At 41.5% G+C, this 14,375-nt stretch overlaps 1 protein-coding gene across 4 annotated transcripts in view; it reads right to left on the bottom strand.

The window, feature by feature from the left end:
* LOC148362889 (alpha-1,3-mannosyl-glycoprotein 4-beta-N-acetylglucosaminyltransferase C-like) overlaps positions 1–13,785 on the bottom strand; it is a 40,181-nt gene extending 26,396 nt beyond the window's left edge. Inside the window, exons 1-3 of one of the 4 annotated variants that reach the window (XM_088339347.1) lie at positions 13,082–13,785; positions 12,881–13,023; positions 9,131–9,207 (exon numbers count right to left, since the gene is read on the bottom strand). The gene's annotated coding sequence lies outside the window, so the exon portion shown is untranslated. Of the gene's footprint in view, positions 1–9,130; positions 9,208–12,880 lie in introns of all 4 variants that reach the window. The other 3 variants (XM_088339348.1, XM_088339349.1, XM_088339346.1) reach the window with 3 other exon arrangements.
* Positions 13,786–14,375: the final 590 nt, after the last annotated feature.

Below are 14,375 nucleotides of genomic sequence, written 5' to 3'. Positions count from 1 at the left end.
TTGAAAAGGGACCACATCCCATTTTGTTGTCATTTGGTGGGTTGTATTTCCTTCTTCTGGGTCCCAAAAAAGTTAGGAATAAAGGCAAGGAAAAGTCAAAAACAGTGACAGCAACGATCAGGTGAGTTAAAAAAGAAAATAGTGCGCGAGTGTCTGCTGTTGAAGCGCTGCTGGAAGGAACGGTAAATGGTTTAAAAATGTTATATTTGTAGGTTTTAAAAATAAATTTTGATTATTGTAATAATTCAATAATTATCATTTTGTTTAGGTACACGTTTTATTTATATTTTAAAGCGCTTTGGGAGGTCCTCATTGACTTGATAAGCGCTATATAAATGCCATTACCATTACCATTATTGAATTGTATCGAATAAAAGAGAAATGACGGTGAAAAAAACGCCAGCATGATTCTCACATTTCCAGTTAAATATTTTCGACCCCCAAAATACGTAAAAATGATCTCTGATGGGGATTTTCATCTGGGGGAACAAGATTACAGCTGCCAAATGCGTATCAAAAGCGGCTTTTTGCTGCTTTTCCTCCCGCTGCGCGTTATAAGAAGATTACAACGTGACATGCCACGGATTCCATTCCCTGACTCACACACACAATCGGACCGATTTTTTTTTTTCAGTCGGTATTCAAGAGGCCATCCAATTAAAACTAGGTTTTTATGGCAAATTTCAAGATTTTCAAACGTCACTTTGAGTCTCCATAGTTTATCAGTGTTCTCGTTTGCCCGTGTCCCTGCGTCCTAGATGCATGATTTTTGCTGGGGACGCATAGTGTCAAATCAACGTCCGTCCCCGGGACGCAACTTTTTTGACACAAAATTGTCATTATTACCTGATGTTTTTTTAAAAACAAAGATTTACCGCACTCCAAACTTTTCGTCAGGCAGATCCGCCATTGCTGTTTTGGTCTCGCGGTTCGAGTTTTCGTCTGCACGCCGATCTCGGCAAACGAGATGTCGTTGCTCCGAGATTACATCATTGTTGTGGTGGTTGTCGGCAAGGGAAGGTTAAGTATGCATACCTGTCAACCTGTACGTTTTTGCTGTACAAAGTACGTTTATAATGCATTTTAAGACGTGTACGACGTACGAGAAAAACGCAAATTTGCCAATCATGGGTACCATCAGTAAACACCGACTATCATGAAAACGGCAAATCAATCAAGTCAAACAAGTTCGAGTTATGTAGTGAAAGTCTGTCTCTTTTTAGAGAACCGGCTTTTTCGGCTCAACTCATCAAAGAGAGCCGGTTCTCAAACGGCTCACTTGCTTTGATGCATTATATTACGAATTATTATGTTGTATGAAGAAGTTAAGAAAAAAAGGAAGTATAAAATGAGAAAATAAAAAAACACAGGTTTGAGGTTATCCCTTTAATCAGTATATTACCAACAATAATTTAATGCAGAAAATGAATTCATAATTTGAATAAGAAAATGTATTATTCTACTTAATTATATTTGCATGTATTTTTTTCCTTCTGTAGTGAACGTCCAAGCTACTTCAATTTTTTTTGGAACCTTTTTTATAATAAACCTCATTCATGTCAAGCAACCCAGTGTCTTACAACAAAATGTTCATTAACAATATATATAATATAAGGAAACACATTTTTTTTTGTATTTTGTAAGGGAAAATACGACAGTTTGTAAGGGCATGGAGCCGTGGAGGTTGACAGGTATGAGTATGCCTCCGAAAAAACAGTTAGTATTAGGTGAAAATCAACACAAAATTGGTAATTTCTTCAGTGTCAATAATAAGTCGAAACAGAAAGTGATAACAACGGCAATAATTCTGGCACGAAAAAACGGCGGAGAAATTCTTCGGAAGATCGCGGAGACAAGGAAAACACGTGTGTTGAAGCGAACGATTCGACAAAAGAAAATAAACAAAAGAATATAGATTAATATAATTATTTCAGCAATATTATTTTGTATAATGTAAAATATTGTTGTGAACTGAAAAATCTTGAAGTGATAACTGATTTGTATTACCAATAAACTGTGATGGTTAAAACTGAATGAATATATAGATTTATATCATATATTTGTCGCCGATTTACAATTTCAACCTTGATAACACTAAATTTTGGGAACCCGTAGATCTCTGTTGGGACCCATAGATTTTTGAGCATGCGAGTCCCCGGGACCCATCACTTTTCAGAGGTAAAATGAACACTGGTTTATATTCTTCCTTGTGCTTTGTAGCACTCATTTTTGATTGCACTTTACAATACAGTGACATCTAGTGGCCAACTATTACAGCTGTCTCTACTGCTGACGGTTGTCAGCCAGAGTTTGGGTTATTTCTGACCAAAAGTACTGGTTAGGGCAAAGGTCTCAAACTGAATTTGGCTCGGCGGCCTCATGGTAGGAAATACATTTCTTCGGGGTCGGACTAGTAGATTAAAGAGAAAGGAAGAGAGGTCGAGAAAGAGAGGAAAAAAGAGAGAGAGAGAGAGGGAGAGAAAAAGAGTGAATAAGAGAAAAAGTGAGTGAGTGAAAGAGAGAAAGGAAAAGGGTGAAAGAGAGCAAAAGAGAGCTAGGGAGCAAGAAAGCAAAAGAAAGAGAGAAGGCAAGAAGGAAAAAAGATACAGAGAGAGTGAAAAGGAAAGGAAGAAATAAAGAAAAAGAAAGAAAGAGACAGAGCAAGAAAAAATAAAAGGAAGAGAAAGAAAGAGAAAGAAAACAAAGGAAGAACGAGACAAAGGCGGAAACAGAACGAAAGAGAGGAAAAGTGAAAGAAAGAGAAAAATAAAGAGAACGAAGCAAAGACAGAAAGGGAGAGAGAGACAAAAGAGAGGGACAGATAGAGGGAGAGAGAGAAAAGAATAACAGAAAAAGTGAGTGAACAAAAGAGAGAAAGAGAGGATGAGAAAGTGAGAGAGCAAAAGAGTGAATAAAAGAGAGCGATATATAGAAAAAGAGAGAAAGCAAGAAGGAAAGGAGAGAGAGAGAGAGCGAGAGAGAGAGAGTGAGATAAAGAAAAAGAAGAAAGAGAAAGAAAAAGACCAAAAAGGAGAAGAAAGAGAAAGAGAGAAAGAAAGAAAAAGAACCAAAGAAAAAATGAGACAAAGACAGGAAGAAAATTAAAGAGAGGAAAGATGAAAGAAAGAAAGAAAGAAAGAGTGAAGATGGAAAGAGACAGAGACAGAAAGGGAGGAGAGAAAAGAGAGGGGCAGAGAGAGGGATAGACAGAAGAGAGAGAATGAGAGACGGAAAAAAGGATTAAAGAAAGACAAAGACAGAAAGACAAAAAGAAAAAAGAGAGAGAGAAAGACAGAGAGCAATAGAGTTGCTCTGAGAGTGGCGCTTGGCTTTGGAGACATCAAGTGAACATATTAAAAACTGTAACTCATTTTTCTCTTGCGCTTCACTCAGTGTTGCCTTGACGGGCGTGATTTGGCCCGCAGACTGCATGTTTGACACCGTTGGGTTAGGGGTACTCGGGCAAAAAAAAAAAAAGAAACGTCCCTATTGCTTTCAAATAATATCATAATCGAATATTTCAAATAGGACAATTTTACAGCAGGAAGATCAATGTCGCCTCAAAGAGTTACATGCCATCGCCTCCGATCACTGCCTTCCTAGAAATAGAACCTCTTCAAAAACGGAGTCGATGTTCCTTTCCGCCGTTACAACCGTAAGGGGAAAATCCGGGGACGAGGCCGAGCTTTCCGGCCCCTTCCCCGCGTCCCTCCCGTCGCCGCCTCCGCCGAAGGTTGCCGAGATAATGAAGCCTGCCGGGACCCCCGCTGGCCTCGCATTCCACCCCTGTTCCTTTAGCGCCGCTATTAAACCTTAACTATTGTGGGCAGGGAAAGCGCTTTGACTCATATGCAGCCGTAATACGTGTTAAACCGGGGCACGTTTGACATATTGTTTTCTTTGGGGTGTCCAAATCACATGGATCAAAATCAAAAATGGAGCCAAGAACTGTTAATACCGGTTTCTGATGACATTTGCTAACGGCACATCTATTCAAGCGCTTTTCAAGCTCTTTCAAGACAGTTTTTTCCAGTACCGTCAAACGAACAAATCCAGCTCCAGTTCATAAGAACTTATTGTTGTTGACTTTGATGAATAAAATAAAGTCAATATCATGCTGCTGGCACATACTGTTTTTTGTACCGTTTGACAACTACACTTTTGATTACTTTCTATCCTATCGTTATGGGTTTTAATGCACAAAAATGCATTTATTCGAGGAATCAACTCCTTTCCTGCCCTGAAGAATTCTCGTGCCGGTGTGATGATGGGGCCCTATCGTGGATGCAAAGTCGGAGCTAAGGCTAAGCGGCTAGCGGCGTTATTAGTCTTCTGTACCGTCCGTAATCATGGTAAATATGAAATCTCTACCAAATAAGACAGACGAACTGGCTGTGCTGGTGAAAAACATCAAAGCGCACAGGGAGTGCAGTTTGCTGTGTTTTACGGAAACGTGGCTCACGTTTAGCATCCCGGACGCTAACGTAGAGCTACCCGGAGCTACCCGGCTTCAGCGCTGTTAGACAGAGACACAAAAGCCTGCGGGAAGCGGAGAGGGGGTGGACTCGCTATCTACGTGAAAACGAGAAAGTGTAACCCTGGGCACAAAGATTTCCATCTTCTGCAGGGACGTCGAACTTTTGGCCTAGCTTGTGACGTCATCCACTCCGCTGTTCCTAACTACAACACAGCACCCCAAAGCCATCCTGTTAATCTGTTAATAAACAACAAAAGGATACTGCTGGAAGTGTGAATTTCCCTACGGGAATGAGTAAAGTATCTATCTATGTATGATCGTTTTGTGTCAATGGGCTGCTATAAACTGACATGAATTCTGCCGTTCCGGTTCAACAATGCACGCGCGGCTTAGCTACTGTATGTCACACTTGTTTACAAACACGGAACGGGCTTTACAGTAGTTGGGTAATAATGGAGACAAGAAAGAAAGTATCGTATATACAAAAAGCAGAAAAAGGAGACACATTTGGACTCATTTTAAGGATATTGAGTGCTACAAAGCACAGTGCATTCAATCTTTTAATTTAGAGACTGTTGCTCCTTTGCTTTTTGTTTTACTTATTTGAATTGATATTTTTCAAAGATGTGTATCTTAAGTGGTTAAGACAAAACTATAAATAGGTAATAATTTTGCATGCATTAGCTCAGGAGGTAGAGCGCTCGTCTTGGGATCAAGACGTCGCAGGTTCGATTCCCGGCTCCTCCGTGTTATATGTCAAAGTGTCCTTGGGCAAGACACTGAATCCCTAATACCCCCAATAAGCAGGTAGGCACCTTGCATGGCTGACTCCCTATTTGTGTGTGAGTATGTGTGTGAATGTGTAAATGTGCAGAACTTTGTAAAGTGTTTTGTGAGGTCTTCATTGACTTGAAAAGCGTTATATAAATGCAGACCATTTACCATTTACCATGTTATCATTTATTTACCGCATTGAAGAGGAAATATTATTAATTTTATTTTTTTTGGTTTTGCAGTTTCCGGGATTTTGTGTTATTGCTTGACTTTAAATCGGTTCTGTAGACCCAATAGCGTAATGTTTTCTCACAATTTTATTGAAAGAAAGAGGAAGGGCAGCTCCCGCGATCCGATGTTCGCTGGACGCGGGAAGCAAGTCGCTCTCGTACTCGGATTGTGATCCGAACACGGAAGTGGATCTTCCGTAGCAAGCGATGGCGGTGTAAGGGACGGAAAAAAATGGCCGGTAGCTGTGACTGGGAGAGCAAAAATGTGGTCGGGGTCAGAAACGGGTTATACGTCTGGACGGGAGAGCAGAGGTGGTGGGGATCAAAAACAGGTCACAAGTCAGGACGGGAGAGCCGACATGGTCGGAATCAAAACGGGTCGTAGCCGGAGACGAACGGGAGCAAAAACGGGACAGGCGGGAATCAGGGTCGAAAAAAGGGTTGCCTTGTAACAACAGAGGTTTGCAGATGGACTGACAACAGGGGATTGACAGGACTGGGTTTAAATATTGACAGGGAGCCAATCAGAGCCCGCAGTGGTTGGCGCCAAATGAGCGGGCACAGGTGATTCACATCGGTAATCATGACAGGTTCAGTGTGTAAAAAGCTAAAATTATATATTTTACCAATTTATTTTAGATCTGTGAATATTATAATTTGTATTTCATGTGCGTTCGGGAATCGCCTGCAAAACATATGAAAATACTAATTACTAAATAATTTGGTGCATAAAGTTGTAATAAAATTGATAATGATTTATAAAAGAAAATTTGTGGAGCCGTTTGGGAGCCGAAAGAGCTCTTGTAAGGGAGCCGAACCAAAAGTTCCGGTTTTCTAAATAGAGCTGTCCTCTTGGGTGCGACCAGTAGGGGGCGGTGGTGCTTCACATGGCAACGCCATAAGGAACGAGAGCAGGCGTGTTGTTGTCATTTTCACGCTTTCACCCTTTATAAATATTTCTTCATTTTTCGCCTAGTCTATAGTCAGACTGCCAATAAACATGACAACGGCAACAATTTCAACCATTTTCAAGCACTTTACCCGAAATTCAAGGATTTTCCCGCTGTTACCCGCTGCTTTGCCAGGCAGCGAATAAAAAATGAGTGTCTGCTGGCCGTGGTCCTAACTATAAGTGGACTTAGGTTGAGCAGGATGAATGGTTGGATGCTACCTGTAAAACTTTTAATTTCACTTACAAGTGAAAAAATAAACTTAAAATGTGCTAAAGCATCTAAAGGGGAAACAATTATACATTCAATACTTAAGCTCAAGATCATAACCTCACAAAGTTTATGCCCAAAAAATGAATTGCGCTGACTAGCTCTTTTGTGCAGATAATTACTAAAAAAAATGTGTTCTGCTGCTACCTACTTTCACAGAGGGATATAACAGTAACTGATCAGTGCAAAACTGCAGAAACGCGACAACATCTCGTTTTTTGAAAATTAATTGACAACTTGTCTTAACCCAGGGGTCTCCAATGAGGTGCTCCTTAAGACAACCTGAGTACTCCACGGACTGGTTCTGAAAATATATCATGGGTCATTGTGATTTTCTAGAAAATGTGATTTCTAACTGATGTTTTAGTAGTTGACTAAGCCTATTTTAATTTCTAATAATAACAACCTGGTAATAACATTGTAATAACATGTTATTTTCTAGAACTTTATGCTATCCATCCATCCAGTATCTGCACCGCTTATCCTCAGTAGGGTCGCGGGAGTGCTGGAGCCAATATCAGCTATCTTCGGGCAGTGGGCAGGGGACACCCTGAACTCGCTCATTCACACCTCGGGACAATTTGGACCGCATGCTTTTTAGAATGTGGGAGGAAACCGGAGTACCCGGAGGAAACCCATGCAAGCACAGGGAGAAAATGCAAAATCCGCACAGGAGAATTCGATCCCATGACCTCAGAATTGTGCCGCGGACGCGCTAACCACTCTGCTGCCGTGCTGCCTAACTTTGTGCTAATCACTAAGGAAAAGGGACTCTAAGATTCCAAAAAGTTGCTGACACCTGTCTTAATCTATTACATAAAATGGGACAAAATCCTCTACATTTGTTTTGACTACATGCATTGCATCCAACTTATTATCCCATCTCACGGACCGCTTTTAGGAACATTCAGAGAGAAAATGAAGGTTTTCAAGTTTCAAGAGTAGACCGAAAATTAGGGCACGTTTTTGAGGAACTCAAATGCGAATGAAGACTGAAACTTTTGAAGTCAAGTTACCAGCGTAGCAATGGCATCATCCGGTTCATGCCCAGGCTAAAGGTAAGTGAAGCTACATGAAAATTTGTTGTCTGAGCAGATTAGGTTAGCTAAAAGCGTTAGCTTGTGCTAAGCGCCACTTACATGATTGCTTGTGGAAGTTGCTTACGTCAGTCGTTCCCGACCGCTGGATGCGCATTAGGGTGTCTGCTGAGGGAAATTACACGTCCAAGCATCCATTTTCTGTACCGCTTATCAGACCACACTAGTAGCCGGACAGATACTCATGTCATATAGCCACATTTCCTTAATTGTTTTCTTTTTAACGCTAAACAAATTACTACATATGTTTTCGCCTGCACTGCGGGGTTTCAGGGATGATTTCAGAAATGAAAATTCTATCAACTTCGCATGAAGTGAATTTCCCTGCGGGGGTGAATAAAGTATCTATCTATCTATCTATCTATCTTAAGTGGCTAGTTATCGCTGAGGTCATGCCAAAACCTCACGAGTCATGTTTTTCAAAATATTTTTTCCCCCAACTTAAACACCTCAGTTTCATTTGATGATGCAAAAACAAAAACAAAAAACCGTAAACGGAAAAAGTGACTACTGATGCTCCCCTACTTACGACGTTAATTCTTATGAAAAACAGTAAATGCGCTCATTTTTTTCGGGATGTCAAAAAATATCCGGACGTTGCTTTTGGATTAGTTAGATTTTGTATTGTGTGAACCTTTTTATGAGTACAGGACAGTCCTGTAGCACTTCTTTCCGCCACTACCGGAGTGTGGTGCAGTGAGACGTCACCCAGCATCCACCCCGCAGAAGAAATCCTCTTCCTCTTCCTAGTTCGTGTGTAAACATTCTATACTGTATCTCCAGCGCGCTAAGAAATTTGACATTTTATTGTTTAATATTTTGTGCATCCATTCAATATAGTTGGTGTAAAGTGTAAAAAGGAGGCGAGCCATTGATTGTGAAATAAAAGTGGAATAAGGAAGCTTGATGCGGTTGAGAAAATGGTCACAACGCTTTTTTTCAGCCACTTTTTACCACGGAGGAAGACCTCTTGAAGTGCATCATCCAAAAGTATGTTAAACTCAACTTTATTTATCTTTATTGAGCATATTATTTTCTTAAATGTTCATTTTTAGTACAAAACAATACAGGTTACCTAAACAAACCTTAAACATACAAAATGCAGCACTGAAGCAACTTACAAACAAATTCAACTTACGAACCATTGTTCGTAGGTTGGGCAGCGTCTGTATTTGGGATTCATTTCCGAACAATGTCATCCACGAGTGCAATTCTCTTTTTTTAAATATTATGTGATTTGGAAATCACCATTCAATACCTAGTCTAATCGTGAATCAACAACATTTTGCTAAATGTGTTCTAACAAGGAAGTTTTGAGTTTTATTGTCTTACCTTTTGGCTAGTTCCGTGGGTGGTGTCCCATCTGCTGGTCAGCACATGTCCTTAAGTCCTAATGAAGGGTTAAATATCTGTTAGGAAAAAAAAAAAAAACAAATTAAAACAAACCGTGGTCAGTTATTGTTTGCTACACATTAGACCAGTGTTTTTCAACCCTTTTTGAACCAAGACACACTTTTATTTATAAAAAAAGATCCGTGGCACACCGTCCGTCGAAAATGTTTGAAAATGAAGTGATGTCAAATATTTCACTGTACTACCTCATAAGCAGACAATTAGTATATAAAAAGAAGACAATAATACCTAAAATAAAAAAGAATGATGTGCTTGATTTGTTTTTATTTTTACAGTGCAATATTAAACCGCTTTGTTGAACAAATTGAGCTATTAAATGTACTGTCCGACCTCATGAGCAGATAATTAGCGTTTAAAAAGTATGTAAAAATCTACTGCCACCTACTGATATGGATGACTATTACAGTTCCTTGTTTTTTTGGAAAGATACAATTGGGAAAATTTTAACGGCACACTAGACAAGATCTCACGGCACTCTACCGTGCCCCGGCACACTGGTTGAAAAACACTGCATTAGACATTAATTCTTTAGTTGCATTCAAGGAAGTCAGAATGGTCAGAACTTCAATGCATTTCTTGGGCAATATTCAGATTCAGATTCAGATTCAGATTCAGATCTACTTTATTGTCATTCTAGTACACGTGTATACAGAACGAAATGTCGATGCATCTGACCCCCACAGTTTCCTTGAATGTACAGATATAAATAATGTTGTATTGTATTTTGGCTACGTATAGTATTTTACCATAGTGTCGATAGTGCAAGAAGAGTAGCTAACCAGATGCGCAAAATGGGCAGTCAGGTTAACAAGTCAGGTACACAGTAACATTAACACTGTAACAATAACGCTGTAATTACAATAGTGCAGAGAGCAATGTGCAAGGAGTGGCAAGCTATAAAAAAAACTGCCAGTAGTGCAAAAGTCAGATTAGCAGCCGTTTAGATTTAAGTTAACTATATGTTAGATTGACCATTTAACAGTCTAATGGCCAGGGGGACTAGACTATTGCGGAGCCTGGTGGTCCTGCACCGCACACTGCAGTACCTCTTCCCAGAGGCTAGCAGAGTGAACAGTCCATGATGGGGGTGAGAGGGGTCCCCGGTAATGTTTTTAGCATGGGATAGGCAGTGCTTCTGGCCAATGTCCTGAATGGAGGGAAGTGTAGTCCCGATTATTTTCTCTGCTGTCCTCGTTACCCTCCTCACACTACCCCAGTCGGTAGCGCTGCAGCCTCCACACCACACAGAGATACAGCTGGTCAGGATACTCTCTATGGTGCCCCTGTAGAATGTAATGAGGGAGGGTGGGGGCAGGTGGGCTCTCCTCATTCTCCGCAGGAAGTACAGGCGCTGCTGTGCCCTCTTAACCAGTGATGCAGTGTTTACGGACCAGGTGAGTTTGTTTGTAATGTGCACCCCTAGGAACTTGATACTGCTGACAACCTCCACAGCCTTGTTGTTGATGCAAAGTGGGGCATGGTTGGGCTGGTTTTTCCTAAAGTCGACAATGATCTCTTTAGTTTTGTCGACATTCAGGACCAGGCTGTTGTCCCTGCACCAGCCCACCAACTGCTCCACCTCCTCTCTGTAGGCCAGGTCGTTGTCATCCCTGATGAGGCCCACCACTGTTGTGTCGTCAGCATACTTCACGATGTGGTTTGTGGCGGACCTAGGGACGCAGTCGTGTGTCATCAAGGTGAACAGCAAGGGGCTTAGGACGCAGCCTTGGGGGGAGCCCGTGCTGAGGTAGATGACATCTGAACTGTTCTGACCTATCCGCACTGATTGGGGTCTGTCACAGAGGAAGTCCAGCAGCCAGTTCCGCAGGGGGGTGTTGAAACCCAGGAGTCTCATTTTGTCCACCAGATGTTGTGGGATGATGGTGTTGAATGCTGAACTGAAGTCCAGGAACAGCATCCGCACATGGGTGTTCTTCTCCTCTAGATGTGTCAGGCTCAGGTGAAGCGCAGAGGAGATGGCATCCCTGGTGGAGCGGTTTGTCCTGTAGGCAAACTGAAAGGGGTCGAATGAGGAGGGGAGACTGGAGGTGATGTGCTCTTTAACCAGTCTCTCAAAGCACTTCATTATGATAGGAGTCAGTGCAACGGGCCGGTAATCGTTGAGTGATAAGATCTGGGGTTTCTTTGGCACTGGGATGATGTTGGCAAATTTGAAGCATGATGGTACTTTGGCTTGGTCTAGCGAGGTGTTGAAAATGTCTGTTAGTACACAAGCCAGCTGATCGGCGCACTCCCTAAGTACCCGCCCCGGAATGTTGTCCGGGCCTGGAGCCTTCCTTGTGTTGACCCTTCTCAGGGTCTTCCTTACGTCAGATGAGTCCAGGTGGAGTAACCAACAAAGTAGTTTGATTCCCATTAATTGTTCTTTGCAATTTGAGTTAGGTGATTATTATTACTAAGCAGGGTTGGGTAGGGTTACTTTAACTTGATTAGTTTCAATTACTTTTGGATTACTCCAATACCAAATATGCTAATAAAAGACAAAACTAAATAAGAATAGTATTATGACTCACAACACGTGGTAAGCTTTCTCTCCTGGCTTTGACCTCTTTGATCTCCGGCAAAACTAACATAAAATGCGACAGAAACAAAATGAAAATAAATCCAAACAGCTTGCCAACATCATTTTTGCCATTCCGTGTATTCCGTTACTCCCCAAGCCTGCACAAAATGTAGTAATTTTATTCATATTTTGTTTCTTTTGTCTTTTATTAGCATATTTGGTATTGGAGTAATCCAAAAGTAATTGAAAGTAATCAAGTTAAAGTAACCCTACCCAACCCTGTTACTAAGATAAATCAATATCAGTCAATATTTGTGAATAATTTGAAATCTGATCAACTTTTAACTTGAACTTTACTGTCCAAAATGATCCATGCAAAACCTACAGCACAGATGGATTTACTTCCTCTTCCCCACGTGCAAACATGCAATAAATAAGACACAACACAAATAACAACGAGGTACAAAAAGAAAAAGTATGCATATACAAATATATAAGGTTTAGAATTTAAAAATGTAGAAAGTACAGCTGGAATCTAAATAGAGCATTTATGCCTTGATTTGGCAGAAGGCAAAGGGGCTAGGCGAGAGAGTCCCGACAACCTGATGGAAGAAGCTGTCCTTGAGCCTGCTGGTTGAGACTCTGATGCTTACTTCCTGGCATGCAATGGGAACATGCTGATGTCCCACTTTCCTTGAATGTAACACTTCTGTTGTATCATGTTGTTTGTCAGCTTAATTGGACCTCTTACAAAAAGAAACATTGGAATCCGAGCACAAGTCTATTTTTTTTTGAGCGTCGACTAAACTTTAAACTTATCAACTTTCCATTCCATTATTTGTTTAGGGGCCTCCTTAAATTCAAGTCAAGTCATGTTTAGTTGTGACGCCCTGAATCACAAAGAGTCTCAAACGGCTGCACAGACCACAGATTATTGCAAACTACAGTCTATTATTACACCATCCCCTGATCTAAAACCTACATGAGGGCAAGGAAAAACTCAAAAACCTCAATATGAGGAAAATAAAGAAACCTTGAGAAGGGACCGTATATGAGGTAATAAAGTTTTTTTTTATGTTAAAACCGGGAACTTATTATGTCTAAACCCATTACAGAAAATACGGCATGAAATCAGGGGTAATTACCGCAATCTGCCTCTCGATGTCTGTGGAGATGCTCAGCTGTCAATCAAGATAGAGTGGAGGAGGCGGATGTTCCCGGGCGGTCCTGAGGCTGCGGCAGCATGTCGGCTCCGGGGGGAAACCCAAGCGAGATTCTCGCTCGCTTTCTGGAAGATGCAGGCTGAAGAAGTGAGCTCAAAAGTTGGCGGGGGAGGATGGTCTCACCTGAAATGATTCCCGTGACTCACAGCGGTGAAGATGAAGAAGACGGGGAAGGGAGAAGAGTGAAGCGTTCCTCCCCGGCTGCGCCGCCGCTACATCTGCTCGTCCTAATCATCCACTTCTCCCGTCATCCGAGGCTTTCATTCTCTCTCTAGCTCTCTCTCTCGCTCTCTCTTTTTCTCTCTCCACCCCCACACCTCCGCCACAAGGTGTCACAAACAGTGTGTGTCTGCACCAAATGCCTCATTGGCTCGTCTCCCCCTGTATGTGTGTTGCATCACATGGCAGTTGTGCATCCACCATGACTGAGTTTGACACCTCCCTTCAATGTTGCGCCTCAGGTTCACACGATTTAGAACCGGTCAGTTAAACTTTGGATCTCAGTCCCCCCCAAAAGAAACCAGCCAAAATCATTTTTTACTACAAGTAGACCGAATTTCTTATTTTACCCATGAATTGATATGAGGGCTCACAATACTATACAAACAGATATACTGTAATCTCTCGTTAATCGCGGTTAATAGGAACCAGAGCCCTGTCCACCGCGATATGCAAGAAAACATGAAGTAATTTCTTATATATCAATAAAGTTTTTGCTTTTTAACATTTTCATCCTTTTTTAACTTTTAAATTTTATTTACTCGCAATGAAAGGAGAAACTCTCCAATTTTGTTATCTATACATATCACTATACAAGTATATGATAAGTTTAACATCCATACATTATCTGCACCGCTTATCCTCAGTAGGGTCACGGGGGTGCTGGAGCCCATCCCAGCTATCTTCGGGCAGTGGGCCCCCTGAACTGGTTGCCAGCCAGTCTCAGGGCACACAGAGACAGACAACTCACTCGCTCAGTCACACCTAGGGACAATTTGAACCGGCCAATTAACCTGACATGCATTTTTGGAATGTGGGAAGAAACCGCAGTGCCTGGAGGAAACCCACGCAAGCACGGGGAGAACATGCAAACTCCACACAGGAAGGTTCGATCTCATGACCTCAGAACAGTGCCACACACGCGCTAACCACTGCGCCGCCGTATATCAAAAACAGTATTTTAACATGTTCAAAGTAATAGTAAAAGTCAACCGAGGATAATGGATCATGGCTGCACGAGTACTGTTTCTTATAGCCGGAAAGAATGAAACAGTCACTACATATAACACGAATTTGCTCTTGGCCCTTGCTTTCAGCAATAGTCGACTGTGGATAACGGGTTGCGGCCAATTTAGTGCAGTTTATTCTAAGCAAGCCACAATGGCGCACTTCAGCGGCTGGAACCAAAAAGGAAAGA

Source organism: Urocampus carinirostris, chromosome 7, assembly GCF_059441175.1.
Source record: "Urocampus carinirostris isolate Australia breed hairy pipefish chromosome 7, RoL_Ucar_1.0, whole genome shotgun sequence".
Classification (NCBI taxonomy): domain Eukaryota; kingdom Metazoa; phylum Chordata; class Actinopteri; order Syngnathiformes; family Syngnathidae; genus Urocampus; species Urocampus carinirostris.
Note: the sequence above shows the minus strand (reverse complement) of the source record. Positions and strands in the feature narration are given on the sequence as shown.